The sequence below is a fragment of the Salvelinus alpinus genome, chromosome 5 (assembly GCF_045679555.1).
Source record: "Salvelinus alpinus chromosome 5, SLU_Salpinus.1, whole genome shotgun sequence".
In the NCBI taxonomy this organism is placed as follows: Eukaryota; Metazoa; Chordata; class Actinopteri; order Salmoniformes; family Salmonidae; genus Salvelinus; species Salvelinus alpinus.
In genome coordinates this window covers 43,525,097-43,545,965 of record NC_092090.1, presented here as the reverse complement: position 1 = coordinate 43,545,965, position 20,869 = coordinate 43,525,097, and the positions used below count along the sequence as shown (strand labels likewise).

General features: G+C 47.5%; 1 protein-coding gene across 10 annotated transcripts in view; it reads right to left on the bottom strand.

The window, feature by feature from the left end:
* Positions 1–20,869, bottom strand: part of LOC139576221 (zinc finger protein 536-like) — a 193,328-nt gene that overhangs the window by 144,118 nt on the left and 28,341 nt on the right. For all 10 annotated transcript variants that reach the window (XM_071402015.1, XM_071402012.1, XM_071402013.1 and 7 more), the window contains exon 2: positions 20,768–20,811. The gene's annotated coding sequence lies outside the window, so the exon portion shown is untranslated. The remainder of the gene's footprint in view (positions 1–20,767; positions 20,812–20,869) is intronic.

Here is a 20,869-nt window from a genome sequence, read left to right as displayed (position 1 = left end):
CAATAGATCTCATCGCATGGCTTTTATAAAGCCCACCAACTTTTCCCCTTCAGCTTGACCTTGCTCAGTGGTATTCATTACATCATTAAGTTACCTCTTCATTAACTTTTCATTATTTATGGAGGCTTTGGGGAGGGGAGTCTTTATCAAATAGTATCTTTTGTTGAGCTCACTATGTAGAGGACAGCTCCCCCTGAGAACCAGCCCGGTATCTTTCTCTCACTGCCAACAGGAGTATCAGCCATGAGCCCTATCATCTTATACCTCAGAAATACTGCTCTGTTCAGACTGGGGGGGGCAGCTACTCTGGCTTCCAAACAGAGGGCGTGTCCTCTACAAAATAGTCACAGGGATCCGAGCATAGCTTTATAGCCACAGCGTATGGTCATCAGTTATCTCTTTTCTCCCCCCCCCCCCCCCACTCCTATCTTTTCCCCCCTTCAGTTTATTTCATAGATTTCTATTCCAATGTCAAACTGCTGCACTTTAACCTCTGACTCATCCAAGCATCTCTGGACAGAACACATAAACATATTTGTGTTTCTCTAGCCTTACATGAGCGCCATTCTGTTCCCGAGCGTTCGTGGCGATCTGTCATTAGCGATACATCGGGCCGAAAACACAGCCACAGATTGCGTTTAAAAAATAAATAAAAATTCTGGCCACCGACCATTTAGCATCACCAGCCAATTATAAATGGCAAATCACAATACGCAGATTTTCTTTTTCCTCCCCTCCTAACAGCAGACCCTGGTAAGGCTCCACGGCTTCTCTTGAATAATGTGGTGATAGCCCTTTGTGCTTGGAGCTGCCCAGCCATTTGTTATTTCACACAACGAGCTGTGAGGGAGAGGGACGATTAGGGATCTGGATGATACAGTGACCTGAACACCCCCTGTACCAAAAGAGCCCGTCCCAAATAGACTACAGTAATGCAGCCCTATACTGTAGTCAGGCTAGCGAGCCGCCTCTCAATCTCCAGACCATCTAAAGATCATTTGTCAATTACAGGAGGCTAATGCATCGGGAGGCGAGAATCCCACTGAAATAAAGGGAGGGGGGAAAAAGCGAGGGGGGGGGGGAGAAATAATCTCTTGAGAAACGCTCACACGCTAATAATATAACTTAAACATGCTGAGAGAGAGCATTATGCGCAAATGGATATCAAAAACGAAAAGCACAGTGTAATTTAAACTGGGGCAGGGCAGGAATGGGTTTATCTTACAAATGGTCATCTCTTTCTCTATCTGCTCCTTTTTTAGTAAGAAGACCACCGCAATATTATCATGGAAATAGATTTCACTATGAGATGGGTCCCTGCCCAGTCAAAAGGAGATCTATGTTATGTGTTGAAAGGGTTAAAAAGGTGACACTGAAGCCTCGATAATGGTGGTAGAAATCATTTCTAGGGGGGACTATGGCAGCCAGGGTTTCCAACACACAGAGGTACAGTCTTTGAGGTCAATCACATCTCCACGATAGCACTCCTCCCCTGGCCTTTAAAGACATGCCCTCGTCTGCTACCTCACAAGGTACTCGACAGGTGAAGGAACCACATCTACCGCCTTGAAAAGTGAACACCGTAAAATGTCCAGAAACATTTCCAAAATAGCTACCGGAACACACCGCTCTCTCTAGGAGACAGACGTGGCGCGGTAAATAGCGTTCAAGGTCGACCGAGCATTACTCTGAAAATAACGAAGAAGAAAAAGACCACCCCAAAAAAATGTCAACTGTGTATTTTCTCTTCAGCGGAGCTGGAGTTAAGAAATAATGTGCAACGTGTCAAGGCTTAGCAGAAACCTCAGAGAGACAATGGATGAACACACACACACACACACACACACACACACACACACACACACACACACACACACACACACACACACACACACACACACACACACACACACACACACACACACACACACACACACACACACACACACACACACACACACACACACACACACACATACACCAAGGCCCAGTCAGTCTGACGTTATCTTGTAAGACTTGTGTTTCCGAGCAGCTGCATTGCTGAAAAGAGGTGTGCTGATATATTCTAATCACTTTCTTAGCCTGGCTGATTATCGCATCAAATGGGCTGTGGCGTGATTGGTTGTTTTAACCGAGAATTGCTCAGTAGAACAGAATGTTACTGTCCTCCTTTAAGATCTCTGTGTCCCCTTCCCCACTAGCAGAATAATCACCAGAGGGGAAAAGAAATCTAGTATAACTTTGTTTCACTTTGTTCAGTTTTTGCTTATTTGGTCCTTCTTTTAAAGAACGTTTCCTGGTTTGAGAAAGGCCGCGTAAAGGTGGGCCTATCTGAAATGTTTCCTGATTGTAAGTGTCAATGTGAGGACGCAGAGAGTCTGGCTCGCCCAGGTATGACCCAGCTAGTGGTCGAAGTCTCCTTAACTTAAACGGCATCATTGTCTGAGAGAGATCCTATCACTCTCAGCCCCTTTCCAGCTGTCCCGCTTCATTTCCATCCCTCTCCCCTTCCACCTCCTCTTTAAGAGACTAAAGCGCTGCGCACACTCCACTCCAAGGATGACAAAACGCACACTCATTTTCTCTCAATCCCTCCCACGTCTTTTGATTCTCCGTCATCCCAAGACATAAGCCATCGGAATATTGGGAAAGTTGTGCCGAGTTCAGATTGGATCTGTGTAGCGATGACAGAATACATCATCCGACAGCCCCACTAAGCTCCCTCTGAAATAGTTGTGTCTGCCGCACGGCATTACTGTCACGCTTCCCCGAGACGGAGCGCACTACTCTGCTTCTCCCCCGTTAGGCTGCACCTTCGGGGAATACACTGAGACACCTGAGGCAGGCCCCACCGAAGAGCTGAGTCCTACACTACAGCCACCTCGGGTCACAGCGACACAACAGCAACCAGAGAGAGAGAGACCGAGAGAGAGAGAGAGAGAGAGAGAGTGAGAGAGAGACAGAGAGACAGAGAGAGAGAGAGAGAGAGAGAGAGAGAGAGAGAGAGAGAGAGAGAGAGAGAGAGAGAGAGAGAGAGAGAGAGAGAGAGAGAGAGAGAGAGAGAGAGAGAGAGAGAGAGAGAGAGAGAGAGAGAGAGAGAGAGAGAGAGAGCAAAAGAGCCTTCTCAAGAGCGGGAAATTCCTCCTCATCTCATAGGCAATTGGATTAGTTAATGATAACACATCACCTCAACACTCCAGCTCCGTTCTTCATTACTGCATATCCTCCAGCTAGAGCTCATGCATCATGCATGTGGTGACTTAAGTTGCGGGTTACATATAAGTCTATGTTAGCAGACTGTATACGTCGGCAAAATGTGCATGTACCTGTTCTGTACACTACCGGGTGTGGGATAAATCAATATGGTATTGAGTTGAACTTAACTTAGCCATGTCCTAGGACCTCACACATGCCTTACACAATCCCCTGTAATCAAAGACTGCAGCCTTAACTGTCAGAGAGGGATCCCTGCCAGAGAGAGGGGGTAGGGGTGGATGGGGGGGGGGTAGACCCCCAGACCCTAGAGATGGAGTGTCACATGAGCTCCATCGCAGAGTGCCTTTATTAGCCGAGGCGTGGGTGTTACCCTCACTGTCATCTTCAAATGTGGCGAACATAGTGCTCACAGGCGCGCAACACAATCACACAGAGCCTGCAAAGAATTCATTTAGAGTTGGGGGGTAATTGCAACAAAAATATGAAATCTGGACCCGTCACATCCATTTCTCAGGGCCCCAACTGAGAGTAATTTGAAACAGCTTCCCATCGATGGACTTTTCATCTTTTGTTTTTCTCTCTGAAAGCTGTTCAGTTTCTTTAATACCACACAGATATCCAGACGGTTATTTGCTTAAAGAGGGACAACTGACAGATATTCTTTACGCTTCTACCCCCCCCCCCTCAGATCCCACGTCTAAGATATATGATGGTTCCGGTGCCAGCATCTATAATATAAATTAGCAATGCAATAAGATTTGCAACGCTGCCACAATCAGCCCTGAATCCATAAGCAAATCAGCCGCCTTCTCTCACCCACCCGTGCCAGTGTTGCTTTTAACTCAGTCACATAATGATCCCTCTATCCGTCTAGCTCTGAGACTCAGGCACTGCTAATAACGCATGCCACTTTTTATATGCCATTGTGCCTGTTGATGTTCCTCATCACTGAACCCTGCATGACTGGTGCCACAATTACATGTTTGTGTGTGTGCGTGTGTGTGTGCGTGCGTGCGTGCGTGTGTGTGTGTGTCCGTGTGTGTCCGTGTGTGTTCGTGTGTGTCCGTGTGCTTGTGCACGTGTGTGTGTGAATGCAAATGGGCTGCATACTCTCTGTGTATGTCCACGTATGTGTGTGGTGTGTGCTCTGATCGACATTGGTTCGAATGGTTAGGAGGGAACAGATGTCAGCGCATGTCGACTGCCAGGAAGACTGAACAAAGCCAATCACATGCATCCCTTTCCTGTCCAAATGCAGTAAAAGAGGGGGACCTGCAAAACAACCCATGGCATTAACTGTGAGCTTGCCATCCCATTCCATCCCATGCCATCCCATTCCATCCCGCACCGTGTATAAACCAGCACATGCTGCCCGCCTGCCTAGGCACACAGAAGGACACAGGATAAATCGCTTAAATGATTAGAGACGCGGAGGAGAGTAGAGGCAAGATACAAGATGGCGGCGGAATATTATCTACCCTCAAGGACAGCTTGATCATTCATGAGATAGTATCTCGAGGCACTTAGCGATAGAATCTAGACCCAAACGGGTCTTTTTCACATCTAAAAATGATCACCTCAAATGCAAACTATGTTCTGACATAACGACCAGCTTCTGTGTGCTGTTTTGATTTAAACTGCTATGTTAAGTAATGTTCCCGTGTTTAACAAAATCTGTTAACTTCAAATCACTATCAACATGCACACAGGCATACTGATGCACGGTGGGCTTTGTCATACGCTCAGATAGGAGTGTAAACCTAATTCAGGTGACAAACAGGCATCTTCATTATTTTGGGAGAATTTTTTGTCATGCGGAAAATCGAATTCGCCAGATGATAATGAAGAGGAAACTGAGGACAACAGAAGCGTACCTACACCACATTGTTTGACCTCTGACCCACACAGCACTACTCAGACCCAGCGGGGAAAAACACTTATTGGGGCGTATTGAGATACTGCGTAATCAGTTGATAATCCAATGTCCTTGGTAATCGCTTTCAGAAAAAGAACACTGATTCTGTCCTTGATAAGAAAGGAAACGAATACGTTAAGACCATTCACAGACGTTCTGTGACGGACATCTCATGGAACGTGGATAATAACCGCTTTTTCCCACAACTGGAGTGGCATTTGTTCTATTCATTTTGACTAAGGCCCTTGACACGGTGGCTCACAGGTTTTTTTTTTTTGTCTTCCCGAAATGTTTCCCCTTGGTCAGGTTCCTGAATGCTTATCATGATATTGATTACGACACCCCTCTTCTCCATCAAAGGAGACGCGCCTCTACAAACAAGCACTGCGCTTCATTTCAGACCAACAGCCAGCGCATCATAAAAGAATTGGCACTCGCCGTGTTATAACCCCTTACCATACATTGGTTCGGTTTATTTGCCTGCAGATATACTGTATCTCCCTGCTCTGTAGAGGCCAAATGATTTTGGGGATATAGATACACTGAGCTATGTACTAACCTGGAATGGAAAGAGATTGAAATTATAGAAGGAAGGAAAGAGAGAGAGACACAGAGACACACACAGCGAGAGAGAGAGAGAGAGAGAGACATTGAGAGACACACACAGCGAGAAAGAGAGAGAGAGAGAGAGAGAGAGAGAGAGAGAGAGAGAGAGAGAGAGAGAGAGAGAGAGAGAGAGAGAGAGAGAGAGAGAGAGACACAGAGAGAGAGAGAGAGAGAGAGAGAGAGAGAGAGAGACATAGAGAGACACACACAGAGAGAGAGAGAGAGAGAGAGAGAGAGAGAGAGAGAGAGAGAGAGAGAGAGAGAGAGAGAGAGAGAGAGAGAGAGAGAGAGAGAGAGAGAGAGAGAGAGAGAGAGAGACAGAGAGAGACAGAGAGAGACAGAGAGAGAGAGACCGTGACAACAAAGCATCATGGGAGCTGTGCTCACAGACGTGCGCATGGCAATACGTCTGCTCTGTTTTTTTCTGTCCTTTCCTCCCAGACCCTAGCCCGGTGTCGACAACTGGGTCTCAAATGTGATCGGCGTAGCAGTCCACGATGGACATGGGGTTAAAGTGACTGGCAAGAGTATCAACTCTCAGAACCACCTCTCAGTTTTGAGAGGAGCTCTGTCATGTCGACTGTCGCCGATCCAACGGAGCATGTTTGTCGTGACACACAGAGGAGGACGAATGACAAAACACCACCCGCAACAGACGCCTCGAAGTAACAGATTGCTTGCGACCGGCCCCTTTAACGGTTCTCTATTACTCTCTTTTTATGCTGGTGTGTCTGTGTGTGTGTGTGTGCATGTGTGTGTGTGTGTGTGTGTGTGTGTGTGTGTGTGTGTGTGTGTGTGTGTGTGTGTGTGTGTGTGTGTGTGTGTGTGTGTGTGTGTGTGTGTGTGTGTGTGTGTGTGTGTGTGTGTGTGTGTGTGTGTGTGTGTGTGTGTGTGTGTTTGTGTGTGTGCATGCGTGTGCGTGTGTGTGTTTTGTGGTGAGAACAATAACGGGTAAATACTCTCCTCGTGCAGAGCGAGGTAACCCATAGCGTCACGTGACTGTCATAGGGAGTGAGTGACAGAGCCTTGGAGATGTGGCGTGGAGAATCCGGTGACCTTTCCCCCTTCGGCTGCATTGTAAACCACACTCCATTTCCCATAATACTTTAACAGCCTGTGAGTGGTGTGCAACCCCGAGGTTAAAGAGCAATCTGTAACCAATTAACCATTTGACTAGCAAAGCCTGCATACCGTGAATGGGAGGAATCCACAGAGCAGTGGAAAGCCTCTGACTGGATGCAGGCACTGGAAGGGGGAGGAGTGTCAGTGGTTGGCGACAAATGACAACTGAGCGAGGGGTTACGTGTGAAGGGGGGGCGGGGATGATGGGGTTAAAGCCTTCCGTGGTGACACTGGGATCCAACACCGACTACACTACCTGGTAAAACCATCAAACCTGACCACGATTTAGGGCTCTTGTGGTGTGGCCCTGGTAATCAGTCCCAGGCATGGCGCACGACGTCTCCCCCCCGCCCCTCTACTCCGCCTCCCTCCAACAGGAGGGAGATATATAAAGGGAGATAGAGAGAGATGAAGGAGAGAGGGGAAACAAAAGGAGAGGAGTCTTCGGGTCCGGGTCCATCCTCTCCATCCATCATCAGCGTGTCTGCAGCGGGATCAGGGCCGTGTAATGAGCCGTGGGCCCCCTTACACGTGTTGACGCACCGCAAAATAAGATCCATTTGCCTACGCGGCCGCTAGCGACTGGAGGGGAACGCGCCCGTTACGGCCCGCTGCCCCCCCCCCAAATCTTCGAGGTGAACCCACCCCCCCCCCCCCAAAAAAACACGGAGCTCTGTCTGCTCTGCCTCTGTGGTCAGCCCATCTATCTCTGGGGAGGGAGGGGGGGGCAGTCAGAGGAGGAGGAGGAGAGGGGTGATCCTCTTACACAGACAGACAGAAGCAATTGAGCTCCAGCGTTACATGACTTCAAGGCATCACTGTCAAGGGGACTGAGTCAAGAGTCATGTATCACTTGACTGTGCGGTTCGACCGGACAGAATGTGACTTCCATGAATAGAACATTATAGACTATTCTGGTTGATTTGTGTGGATATAACTAGAAACCGTCAGCTAAATTAGCATTACAATTTACATAACGGTTTTGGATAGATTATCCACTTTTCACCGTTTACTGAGAGAGCTGATCAACCACAAAGATCTGATAAGACAACAACTGTAAATTAAAAAAAAAAATCGAAGCTCATATCCATAACAAACCGTATCTAACCGAGCTATTTTCTCTTCGTTTGTCTTTCCTGTCCCCTGTCCAGCCATTTTCACACCACCCTAAAGAACTAACGATGCATTTAAAGGGAGAATTAGCAGGAGAGCAGAGGGGAAACGGCCTTTTCACAAGTGTACATCTGGCCAGAGAGCTCAGCACACAGCCCTGCGTCATACTGTTAGTACTGTACCAACGTGGAAATATGAATTGTAAGAGACAACAGCGATTCCACAAAGCGTCCTCGGAAAACCAGAGAAAGAGAGAGAAAGGACAGAGCGAGAAAAAAAGAGATAGAGAGATAGGACAGACAGAGAGAAAGAGAGATAGAGAGAAAGGACAGAGAAAGAGAAAGAGAGATAGAGAGAAAGGACACATATAGAGATAGAGAGATAGGACAGAGAGAGATAAAGAGAGATAGAGAGAAAGGACAGAGAGAGAGAAAGAGAGATAGAGAGAAAGAACAGAGAGAGAGATAGAGAGATAGAGAGAAAGGACAGAGAGAGAGATAGAGAGATAGAAAGGACAGAGATAGAGAGATAGAGAGAAAGGACAGAGAGAGAGAAAGAGAGATAGAGAGAAAGGACAGAGAGAGATAGAGAGATAGGACAGAGAGAGATAGAGAGATAGAGAGAAAGGACAGAGAGAGAGATAGAGAGATAGAAAGGACAGAGAGAGATAGAGAGATAGAGAGAAAGGACAGAGAGAGAGATAGAGAGATAGAAAGGACAGAGAGAGAGATAGAGGTAGAGAGAAAGGACAGAGAGAAAGAAAGAGAGATAGAGAGATGAGAGAGAGAGAAAGGACAGAAAGAGAGATAGAAAGGACAGAGAGCGAGATAGAGAGAAAGGACAGAGAGAGATAGAGAGAGAGAAAGGACAGAGAGAGATAGAGAGGTAGAGAGAAAGGACACAGAGAGAGATAGAGAGATAGGACAGAGAGAGAGAAAGAGATATAGCGAGAGAAAGGACAGAGAGATAGATAAAGAGATAGAGAGAAAGGACAGAGAGAGAGAGAGAGAGGACAGAGAGATAGGTAGAGAGATAGATAGAGAGAAAGGACAGAGAGAGAGAGAGAGAGAGAGAGAAAGAGCGAGAGATAGCAAAGACAGAGAGAGAGAAAGAGCGAGAGAGAGCAAAGACAGCGAGAGAGAAAGAGCGAGAGAGAAAGAACAGCGAGATACGATAGAGAGAAAGGACAGCGAGAGAGAAAGAGTGAGAGAGCTGTGCTGTTGGGGCGAAAGAGAATGCGACTAATAATGAGACATCTATTTTACCCACCAGCCCTCTGTGTGCAGCGCCTCGATGATACGCCTGTTTTCCTCCGGCCCCCATTATCAGTGCACTTGAACCCGGGATAACAATGCGTTCATAGAGATTGAGAAGTGCCGGGGCCTTAATTGTACGTATTTAGTCACGCAAACCGAGGCAATGGCCTGAGAATGGCTAGTTAGCCAATGACATCATTTAGCTTCAGAGTTGACTCAATGGGGCTGTGGCAAATGTGCACTGTTGCCACGTCCAGGCTCTGCTCTCACTGTCCAGAATTATCTCTCATATCTACCGTGTATTACGGGACATAGTTGGTGTTTTCTGACCCAGTAGGTCTACCAAGATCACTCCGGTGGTTTCTCTGTCTTCATTGTAAACACCTTCTTCTCTAAAGAGAACATGCTTTCAGAATATGCGAGCTGTGTTGTTTTTGTGTGGTGTGTGTGTGTGTGTGTGTGTCCTTTGTCAATCAATGGCGGATGGTAGCGGCACAAAGCTGACGATCGCATCATGATGTTATTGTGCCTGACTTGCTCGGCACAAAGAGGGAAGGGAGTGTGTTCTCAAGCGGGGATGTCAGTACTTGAAAAATCCATCACCATCTAGGCTCATTTCATACAAGGGAGGAGAGCGAGAGGAACAGCCAACGGCTCCCGTTTGGCCAGAAACGACAGGCTAGGCCAAACCTCAGGAAAGCGCTGTGGCAACGTTGGGTCCTATCCGCACCTTTAAGGCGGCACTGTGCGAAAGCAGCCCGGCGTTAGCTGAGCGCAAGGTCACAGAAAGCAAACACAGATAAGAGTACAGAAAGCACAGATTCACCTGCTTGGCTCACACCACAGGTCACGGGTTCACTGTTGTCAAAGAGCTCGTCTCTGTTTATTCTTGGCCATTCCAACGGCTAGCTCCATAGCTGTGACTGCGCTTCGTGTATATATAACTGATCTTCTTAACTTAAAAGTAATAAATCGTAGGGGGGGGGGGGGGGGGGGAATCGGAACGTATGTCACTAAATCACTTTTTACAGTGCGAAAACACCCAGCCCCACATTTTGGCGGGGGCTGAGGGTGCTGAGGGGGCTGAGGGGGCGACATGATTTCTGCTGCAGCGTTGCCTCCTTTCAGTAGCACAGCTGTGTGAAAAACACCAGTTAGAAAGGGTGCTGAGGCAGCAAAAGCATTTAATACTCAACAAACAGTTATCTAAGCCCATGTCCAATAACTAGACACCGCTGTAATGTGACCTACATACTAAGTGAATAAGAATTTTTACATCAGGGAGGGGGCGAACAGAACAGAGCTCATTCAGCTGACAGTAATTAAATAGCAAGTATTCCTTTTCACTGGCCTTTTGCCTCTCTCCCAGCTAAGAAGGTATAATGAAACAGAACATATTGTGCCACATTAAGGATTCTACTCTTTTTTCTTTCGGATTTAATGGAATGACAAGTCAGGGGAGGGTTAGTCTGAATCTTTCAAGGACGTGGGATGGATTCTAACACTGTTCCCTTCTTGCATGTACTGACTAAGCTGGGGGATGAACACACTGACCTGAAGCCAGCCTGCTACATTGGAAGTCCACCACATGACATGCGTAAGTCACATACGAGTTCAGAGGGGAATGAGTTCAGACAGACCCGTGGACCACTAGTCTGTTCACACACACGCACGCACAAACACGCACACAGACACACACACACACACAGACAGACAGACAGACAGACAGACAGACCGACCCGTGGACCACTAGTCCGTTCACACACGCACACGCGCACGCACGCACGCACGCACGCACGCACGCACGCACGCACGCACGCACGCACGCACACACACACACACACACACACACACACACACACACACACACACACACACACACACACACACACACACACACACACACAGACAGACAGACACATCCACACACTGCATCCCCAGCCTTCCGCCTGCATGCCCACCTCCCTTGAAGATGAATGTGAGAGTGAAACCCAAGCCAGACCTGCTCTCAGATCAGGTCGGTTCCAAACAAACCACAGAAGGATGATGAAAGAGGGGGAGCGGGCGAAACAGGCGATACGCCGGCCGCCAGAACAAAGCAGGTGTCCGTATTAATGCATCATCGAGCACTTGGAACCCTCCACCTCGATACATGAGGAGGAGGAGGAGGAGGAGGAGGAGGAGGAGGAGGAGGAGGAGGGGCAAGATGGGGAGGGCGAGCACAGTGAAAGAGCAAAGTCAGTAAAAGAGAACTTTTCAACCAACTAGAATAAGGATAAAACAAGTCAACGGGTTACAGTGTGGCGGGCAGCCTCATAAACTTCCCATTGGGATGAATCCTCAGTGGGGATCTTCATTCTGTCTGTGACAACAGGTCATCTGTTTGAATTGGCCTTGTTTCTTAAAAACAGACAGATTCATAGACTCCTTTTGTCACTCCGGGAGTTAAGAAGATCAAAACGAAATCAGGACAAGATGACACATCGGACGTGGATAATGCGAAGGGCAGTCGTAAACACTGGGTGCCAAAATAACACGACAAAGAAAGTGATCAAGTTAGTAAGGGGCATAGCATTGGCACCTATAGAGAGCTTCACAGTAACGAAACAACTGCTGATGAGTCCCTGTGGCATTTGCGTTCCTCAATCCTGAAACAGGAGTTTGGTTTTCACGAGACAACAACAGGCAAGAGCGCAACAACAACAAAAAAGAGCGGGAGAGAAGAAAGAGAGAGGCAGAAACAAAACGTGTGCGGATCAATTACCACACCTCAGGGGTGTCTTAATTGAATTCTCCTCTACAGCTGCCACATATTCCTCTGGTTGTAGGTGTCGACTGCATTTGCATAAATGTGCCTCCAATTTGAAGCCGAAACAGAGGTCGAGAGGCACCCACGGAACGGCGAAAACATCCAACCAGAAAACAGGGATTTGAAATAGGGATAAGGTTGATTCTAGGAGTAAAACCTGGGATGTTATTGAGAAGTAGATTAGAAAAAAAGATCCTTCTATCCACACAGAACCCCCATTGTGTGGTTTTGGATAAACACTGATAAAAACAAGGTTAAAGAATCCACTGTGCGATTTAACATGTTCCATCCTACCGTTAATTCCCTTCCAGATACTCCCCAGCTGTCTCTCTTCTTGTTGTTCTCTTTCAGTGTAGCAATGTCTGAGCGTCCTGGGTGTCTAACTCACATCAGGTTCCCTGTCCCGTGAGACTTTTCTTTTTTTTCAAGCCCTGTTTCATCACAACGCTGCTATTTTTAGGCCCCAATTTTTTTTTATCTGGTCACAGAAATCAGGCTCCATTCAGGAGAGGGCCTTTGTAGAACATAAATACACCCCAATGTGTCCTTCAACAAAGACCTCTCCTTTTAACCCTCCCTTTAATGCTTTAAGTTAAGGATTGTTAGTTGGGTATGTGGGTGTTTTTTAAGTTTTTTTTTTAGGCATTAGACCGGCTAGCTATTGAACGCCACAGTGTCTATAAAAATTCATCAGGATTAAAAGGGACCTCAGACGCAAAACGAAAGTTCCTAAAGTACCCAAATGGGGGCTGTATCTTTTGGACACATTCTCCAGGCCTTGGGAACAGGATTGCCTCCTGACAAGTCCCTGCCTTGACAATGAGCACCTTTCAGCCCCACACGGGGTCTGCCTTTCGAGCTGGAGAGGGAGACGTATTTCACATATCAATCAAAGAGGAGAGCCAGACCCTCGTCGGGGTAAAAGTGGCCCTTCAGAAAACCTGAACAGATCAAAATGGAGTACATGCTATTTCCCTTCTTATTGTGGCCATTCAGCTGTGTTTTATCAGATGAGGGAAGTAAGTAAGTGAAAGAGAGCCCTCATTCTTAATCATATTTCTCTTCTCGTTGCCGTAAGGGAGGACGGGGCATGACAAAGAGAATGAAAAGGCATCTCATCAGGTCAGGATTTCCAGTGTGACCTATATCTTTAGTTTATCAACATAGAAAGACTTTTTCACAGTTGAGTCATTTAAGCAGGCGCTCGTATCCGGACCCGCTTACAGTAGTGAGCGCATACATTTGTCATACTGGTCCCCTCGTGGGAATCAAACCCACAACCCTGGCCTTGCAAGTGCCATGCTCTACCAACTGAGCCACGCGGACTACGCAAGTGGAATCAAATCAGCGTGGCTAGAACGCGATGTCAGCGGGACCGTCTCCGATGAGCACGCATACCGTACCGTATGTTTACTTATATACAGTACATACTTTATTGTGCGCACGTACGTGCGCGTGTGTTCTTTACACACCCAGTGCAGTTAGTTGGTGTAACGAACACACAGCGTGTACATCAGGCCACCCCTGCCAGCCACTGAGCCAGCCAGTCGCACCACTGTCGCTAATCACGCTAAAGAAATGAATTGCGTGTCTGCGTTGGTAATTCCAAATTGCATTTGACTACCTCAGCCTAGATTTATGATACACATATAAATATAGTATTTCTGGACAGGTGGATTAATGGGTCTCCTCAAAGGGCTTCTTTATAGGTCAGTGCCTGCGTGTCTCAGCAACGCTACTGTAATCCCCCCCCCCAAAAATCATCTCATCTGCGCCTCAATTCATTACAGCACAGGAGGAGAGGAACACAGAAGGGGCAAGAGCACAGTGCTGAGAAAATGATGCCTCTAGTGAGTAATGGAGAGACTTAGACATGGGCCTCCATCACATGCTGTATCTGATCTACTTCCACTGTGAACACGCACGCACAAGCTACTGTACGCGTTAATGTGTGTAAATCTGTGTCATCGTGTGAATTTATGGATTTCTGTAAGTGGGTGGGTATGTAGTAGTATGAAATTGCATTAGTAGCTCCTGTATTCGTTCAACATACAGCGTGAGTGGGATTTTGAAATTGGGATGTTCTGAATTTGTAGAATTGGGGACAAGGCAGCCTTGGACAGGGGCATGACACAGACTTATCTTAAACCTAATTAGATCATGATAATAGCTTTAGGGCCTCGGTGATGAATGGTTGGCCTGTGGATCGGAACCCTTTCTTTCCGTTTTAGGTTGCGCACGGTGGTTCAGCCTTAGATTTGCAAAGCAGATAGAGCCCAAATGTTAGTACGGTAAGATGTGTGTCAGATTAAAAGTAAAGGCTTTGTATGGGTCTAGTAATGATCTCATCATTTACTTGTTGTTTTTGTGTTGGCATGTCTGTTAGCATTTCATCTGCCCTCTGCAAAGTGCACACCACCCTTACCAGTATCGTCTCCCATGACATAAGAGATTCCATGAACACCCTGAAACCCTGAAGGGTAAACCCGATTCACTGTGTATTAGTGATGGCTCATTCTGACGTTTCATTCCCCTTTAAAGCCATGGCTTCTCTTCTGAGCCTCCGTCCTGTAGCGCTAGACAGCCAGCCCAACGTTTTCCCAACATTCCCTCAACCTTGCTTTCCCAACCGCCATCCACTTCAACGTTCCACGTTTCATTCTTTAACATTTTTTTTTTATAAAACATTGCATCCCCTCTTGGGGGGAAAACTTTTCCCCTCAGTGTCAGCTGGGTCATGACGAGTTAATGTTGCTAGGCGACATCTATCTTTTTCCAACACCTTGAGGGCATCTTTTAAATGGAGGAATTTGGTCATTATGTGACATTAACCTCATTAGAAAACAGTCTTTAACTGCTCGGAGATTAAATTGATTTACAGCTGCCATTTCCACTACTGCTCTCGATCAATTGTTAAACTATCCTTTTTATGGGCCCACACTCCGCATGTGTGCATTTTCTCTCCCTCCCACTCCTTGTATTAAATCCAGGTATGTATTCCAATAAAGGAGGAGGGTAACTTTTTTTATGCCACTGTGGTGTAATGTGAAAAATCCCCTACATAAGTGAGCCTCTCCCAGGCGCTCACAATAGAGAATATGATCTGGCTGAGACGGGCGTGTTGGTACGGTGAATCCATCCGCTCCGTTTGTGTGGCTAAATGTCAGCGCTCTGCCTCTCTGCTCCTGACAGCTCAGGTTTATGTGGCCGTTTAAGCCCAACCCGCGCGCTGTATTTCTTTGACAAATCAATAACCCTACCATTTCTGTGCACCATCCGGACCCTCCATCTGGGAGAATTGACCTGCGCGGATGGAGTGATCCCGCCATCTTTCACCGCACTTTTGACACATAAATAAAATATTTGTCCTTTTTTTTTGTCTCAATTGGCCACAGTGTTGATCGTGAGGAATATGGTGCAGGTCACATGGTAACATCGAGGGGGAGACTGGAGCTAGGAGTCGGGTGGCTGCTATCGCTCACTGGCGCCCCACAAAATCCCCGGAACTTTCCAGCAACGCATTTATTAGAGTGAATGAGTCCGTTCTAAAGAATGGCATTACAAAATAATGTGATCGCTAAATTATTTAAGCATTTTTTTGCCATAATGCTTCACTTCATAACCACAGAACTATGTACACCCTCTCACACACACACACACACACACACACACACACACACACACACACACACACACACACACACACACACTGAATTATAGCACATCCATTTAATGTCCTCGTCCAAATTTAGAAAAGGAAAAGATGAGAGTAGGTGGGGGGCGGTGCAGAGAAGTCGGGGGCGGTGCAGAGAAGCTGGGGGGGTGGTGCAGAGAAGGTGGGGGGCGGTGCAGAGAAGGTGGGGGGGTGGTGCAGAGAAGGTGGGGGGGGTGGTGCAGAGAAGTCAGGGGGCGGTGCAGAGAAGTCGGGGGCGGTGCAGAGAAGTCGGGGGGGTGGTGCAGAGAAGTCGGAGGCGGTGCAGAGAAGTTGGGGGCGGTGCAGAGAAGTTGGGGTGGTGGTGCAGAGAAGTCAGGGGGCGGTGCAGAGAAGTCGGGGGCGGTGCAGAGAAGTCGGAGGCGGTGCAGAGAAGTCAAGGGGCGGTGCAGAGAAGGTGGGGGGGTGCAGAGATGGTGGGGGGTGCAGAGAAGTTGGGGGGTGGTGCAGAGAAGGTGGGGGGCGGTGCAGAGAAGGTGGGGGGGGGGGTGCAGAGACGTCGGGGGTGGTGCAGAGAAGTTGGGGGCGGTGCAGAGAAGGTGGGGTGGTGCAGAGAAGGTGCGGGGGGGGCAGAGAAGGTGTTTGGGGGCGGTGCTAACTCCATCACGTGACTACATTTAGGTGTCAGGCTCCTCTAGCCATCCTGACTTTAATATAAATAGATATAAATCAACATGCTGGGCACTGTGTTTTACCCGCTATCAACAGATGAGCGCTACATATTCACCCACACCTCCTCAACATACATAGGGGGTGACGGTGAAGGCATTTTCTGCGGCCGGGTTAGAAATAACTGCTAGGTGAACTAACCTTGGTGTGGCATGCCAGGGGCCCCACCTCCAGAGTGTCCACTGCTGCCCTGCCACTCTCCCCCTGTGACCTGCCTCCTGGCTGGGCTGCTGCAGTCCTGTGTGCCCCCACCACCACCACCACCACCCAGGCTCAGCTCAGGGCTGCTGCCACACACAGCCCCTCTAGTCAGATCCTCTGGTGCCTAATTAGGGAGGAGGGATGGAGGGAAGGAGAGCCAGCTTGGACTTTAAGAGACTAACCCACCTCTGCCATAACGGAGCACTTATGAGATTAAAGGGGCATTAGCGTTGATATGCCCATGTAGGCCGTCTGTATATTTATATAGGGCCAGATGATGCAAACTGAGAGGCAGCCACGACAACTGTTGTCTGTGCACTCATCATTATCATAATCACCTTCATCATCATCATGTTCATCATCATCACCCCACACAGATTGCATCATGGGAATAACTGTGTGGTGCAACCAGACGTGTGGGGCTTATTCCATGTGAGCGACACTCCCCCCCCCCCGCCCTCTCTCACTCGCTCTACCCCTCTCAGTCTACCCCCTCTCCTTCCCTCACACTCGCTCTCTCTCTCTCCCTCTCTATCTCTCTCCCTCTCTTAACCCCCTCTCCTCCTCCCCCCTCTCTCTAAATGCCTGACTCACTCCAGAGTCTCAGACAGACTGTGACGCTCTGCTTAGCTCTGGTCTGGTCTACTCTGGGTCCTGGAAGGAAATTGCTGAGCTCACAGCCTCCACCCCCCACCCCCCCACCCCCTCCTCTTCTCTCACCCCCTCCTGAAGGATTTCCCCTATTAAGAGGGAGAGCCGATGTGAAGGACCTAGAGGAGGAAAAGGTGAGTCTACTGTACGGTAATAACCCCAGGACACAATCGCTCCTCTTCTCTGTTATCTATCTGTCTGAATCTCTCCATTGACTGATCCATTTATGAGGACATAAAAAAAGGTACTTTTCAACTGTAACCTTCCAGTCTTGGAGAGAACATTTCAATCAGAGAGAACATTTCAGAGAGAACAGAGAGAACATTTCATTCGTGCACATACAACACGCAGAAAATATTCATCACACGGAGTGCATATTAAAGTGGGTAAATAACATTGTGACAGTTTGTTCTTTACAACCTACAAGCTTTTTTCTCTGGAAATGTAATCAGACATTAGTAAATACGCTGACGCAGAAAGGCTGTTTTCGCCAACTGTTTATTGGTTACTCTCCGCGTATTTATGTGCGTCCTACTAAACAAAGACCTCCCAGCGAAACAAGAGCAACAGTGTTAAACGTTGTCGAGTGTTTGATCTTGACATGTCTAAGTGACCACAGCTCTCCCAACTATAGAGGGCTGGATGAATGTTGTGGTCAGAGCCAAATGCCGTGTGTGCCATGTCGAGCTATACTAAAACTCTGTCCCATATCGTTTGGCTTTGAAACGGTTTCATTTCGATCGTCTCTGCTTGGAGCCGGACACTTGAGACAAAAAAAAAGGAATACAAAAAAAAAATCTGTGTCTCAAATGCACATCATCCTTAAATGGAGTAGGATCAATTCTGGAACATAGCATTTGAGAAGGGAAAAATACATATGCGGGGGGGGGGGGGGGGGGGGGGGGGGGAGTGTCTTTTGATGTAAAGTGTTGACAGCTGTGCTTGGTTCTGGGAGTGCGGGGGTCGGAGTGTGGTTTGACTCCGGGGTCAGGTGCCCCCCCCCCCCCCCACTGCCCGCCACAGCTGCCCCTTGCTAAATGGAAACGAGATGTGATATTGTTCTGTTCTAGTCATCACGGCCATCTGATGTCAATTTCACACAGTGGTGGGACCCTCCACAAGCTAGTCCATACCACCAACCACACTAGTAATAAACAAATACAAGACAGGAACACACACACACCCTTGCTCTCTGTGTCTCACTATCTCTCGCTGTCTCTCTGTCTGTCCTCTATCTCTTCCTTTCCCTCTGTTACAGTCTCCCGATCTCTCTCTCCCTCCCCCTCTATCCACACTGGGATAAGTCATGAGGAAATTGATGCCCATGTTTTGTGCGACCACCTGTTCATTCTGGATACAAGTCTAAGAACCCAGTAAGGGTTAACCCTCTTTGGGGAGCGAGCGGGGGAGGTTGTTGGCACCCCAGTCAGAAACGTGCCCCCACGAGTGGCAGGCTGGCTCAGAACGTCCGGCTTGGTGGGACGGGAGCCCACTCCTGGACCGCTCCACATCTCCCCCAAATCCGCCAGTCGCTCAGCATGCTGCCCCTCCAACCCCCCCCCCCCCCCTTCGCCCCTATCCTATCCCAACTAGGACATCATTGTCTCGGTCAATTTATATGAATCTATCTACGTTTGGAGGGACTCTTACTGTATGAAACCACAATGTTCTCGAAGGCTGCATGATCACCAACACGAGCAGACTATTATTCGTGAAAAACAAAATAAATATAACATTTAATATGATATCATATTTCCTTTATATTTTTAACCCATTGGCTGTAGGTTTGATGACTGAACGTGATGTCTGGAACCACCCGGGAAACAGTGTGCGTCTAAAATGACAAACGATTGCTGTGCACTCGAAGCACACAAGTCCGAACACAAGCCACTAGCGAACAATGGAGGCGGGGAAGCAGCGTTGTGTTACCTGTAGCGTGAGAAGACTCTAGCATGTCAAAATCACCTCACACACCACCATCTTGCCACCACTCATCAAACTCACACAAAGTCAAAAGACCGAAAACAGGAACCCATTCTCACTAAAAACCTTCGTAATCATCTCCTGAGAGAAAATAGCGATCTTCTCTTTCAACTGAAAAAGGACAAATATTTTAAGAGGCAATGAATTTGGTGGAGCTGAATAGGATGTTGGTACATGTTTTACTAAAGGAAATATAATGGCATACTATTATTAGATCACATTAATCATGACTGTGCCAAAGGCACTGACAGCAGCACTGAAAAGGATTGAAAATGTTAGTAATGGATATAAATTACCCATTGTGTGATAAAAGGATTTTTTCACTAAGAAGGTAGGGATAAAACAGAAAACCTCTGAATGCATGTGTATAAAATATTGAATAATACAGGTTATCGGAGTGGGATTAACATTTTAAGGGAATCAGATAGTAATAGTGCGAGAATTAAAAGTGGATTCAATCCATCCGGTTAGAGAGGAGAGAGTGGCGAGGTAGGAGAGTTGTTTTGACAGAGGTCTGTCAGTTGGCACGGCGATAATGAGTCACATCTCTCTTATACGGTTATTTATTGCCGACTTGGCTAGCAAACAAAAGATCAATAATTTTGAGCAAATCTAATGTTGTCCCTGGCGCTAATGTGGTCATCCATCACATCTGCCATCTTTATGTGGGAGATGGACTGAATTTGTGTTTATTTGAGATCAAATGCAATTATAGCATATAGCTTTAATAACATCTGAGCCCCCCTGTGAATATGTGTGGGTTTTTGATCATGTGTATGCATATACAGTAGGCTTGTGAGATGTGTCACATATGTGTAAATTATAATATATTTACTGACATAAGACGTGTACTAAACAGTTTTCCACATCAATCTTCATTTCGTTCCACAGTCCCACATTTTGAAATATGAAGTGTGTCAACAGTCCATCCCCCACAAGACGGCAAGCACACAAACATCCCTTCACACAAATACACACATAGCACGGCCAGTCCCCCATTGAGACAACACAGAGCTAGTGAGGAGATCCCTCACTGACAACAAGCCCTGGGTGAGCCAGCTAAAGTCCACCTGGGCTCTGTCTGACTGTCAGCCTCTCAGAGTGAGGTATGAGTCTGGCGAATGACAGACAGAGGTCATCTGTCACAGAGTATCCCTCCTGCCTAGGTGTTGCCCCACGGCAGGCACACCTCCGGAGAGGGGCAGGACCCTCGCAGGTAGACTAATAAGCCCAGGCAGAAGACACAGGGAGAGGCCCCACAGAGCCCCATAGCACCTCCTCACACGACATCCCTCTCCCACCGTCACAGGCACAGGACACTGCACTGCGCTTGAGGTCTGGCATACACCATGAGCCAAATGGAAGCCATTTAAACTGGTATAGTCCCTAAAAAAATAAATCAATTCAAATTGTAGATAGGTGTTGGTTTTGAAATGAATGGGGAATATGGAAATGTCAGCTGGGTCCAATTTCTCAGTCTCACCTCTATGTGGTATAAAAGAAATGTTCCTCACCTAACGTGTATTCTTTGGGTCTTCTAATTGACATCCGTAGATCACTGGGAAAGCAAACAACAGAGAGAGAGAGAGAGAGAGAGAGAGAGAGAGAGAGAGAGA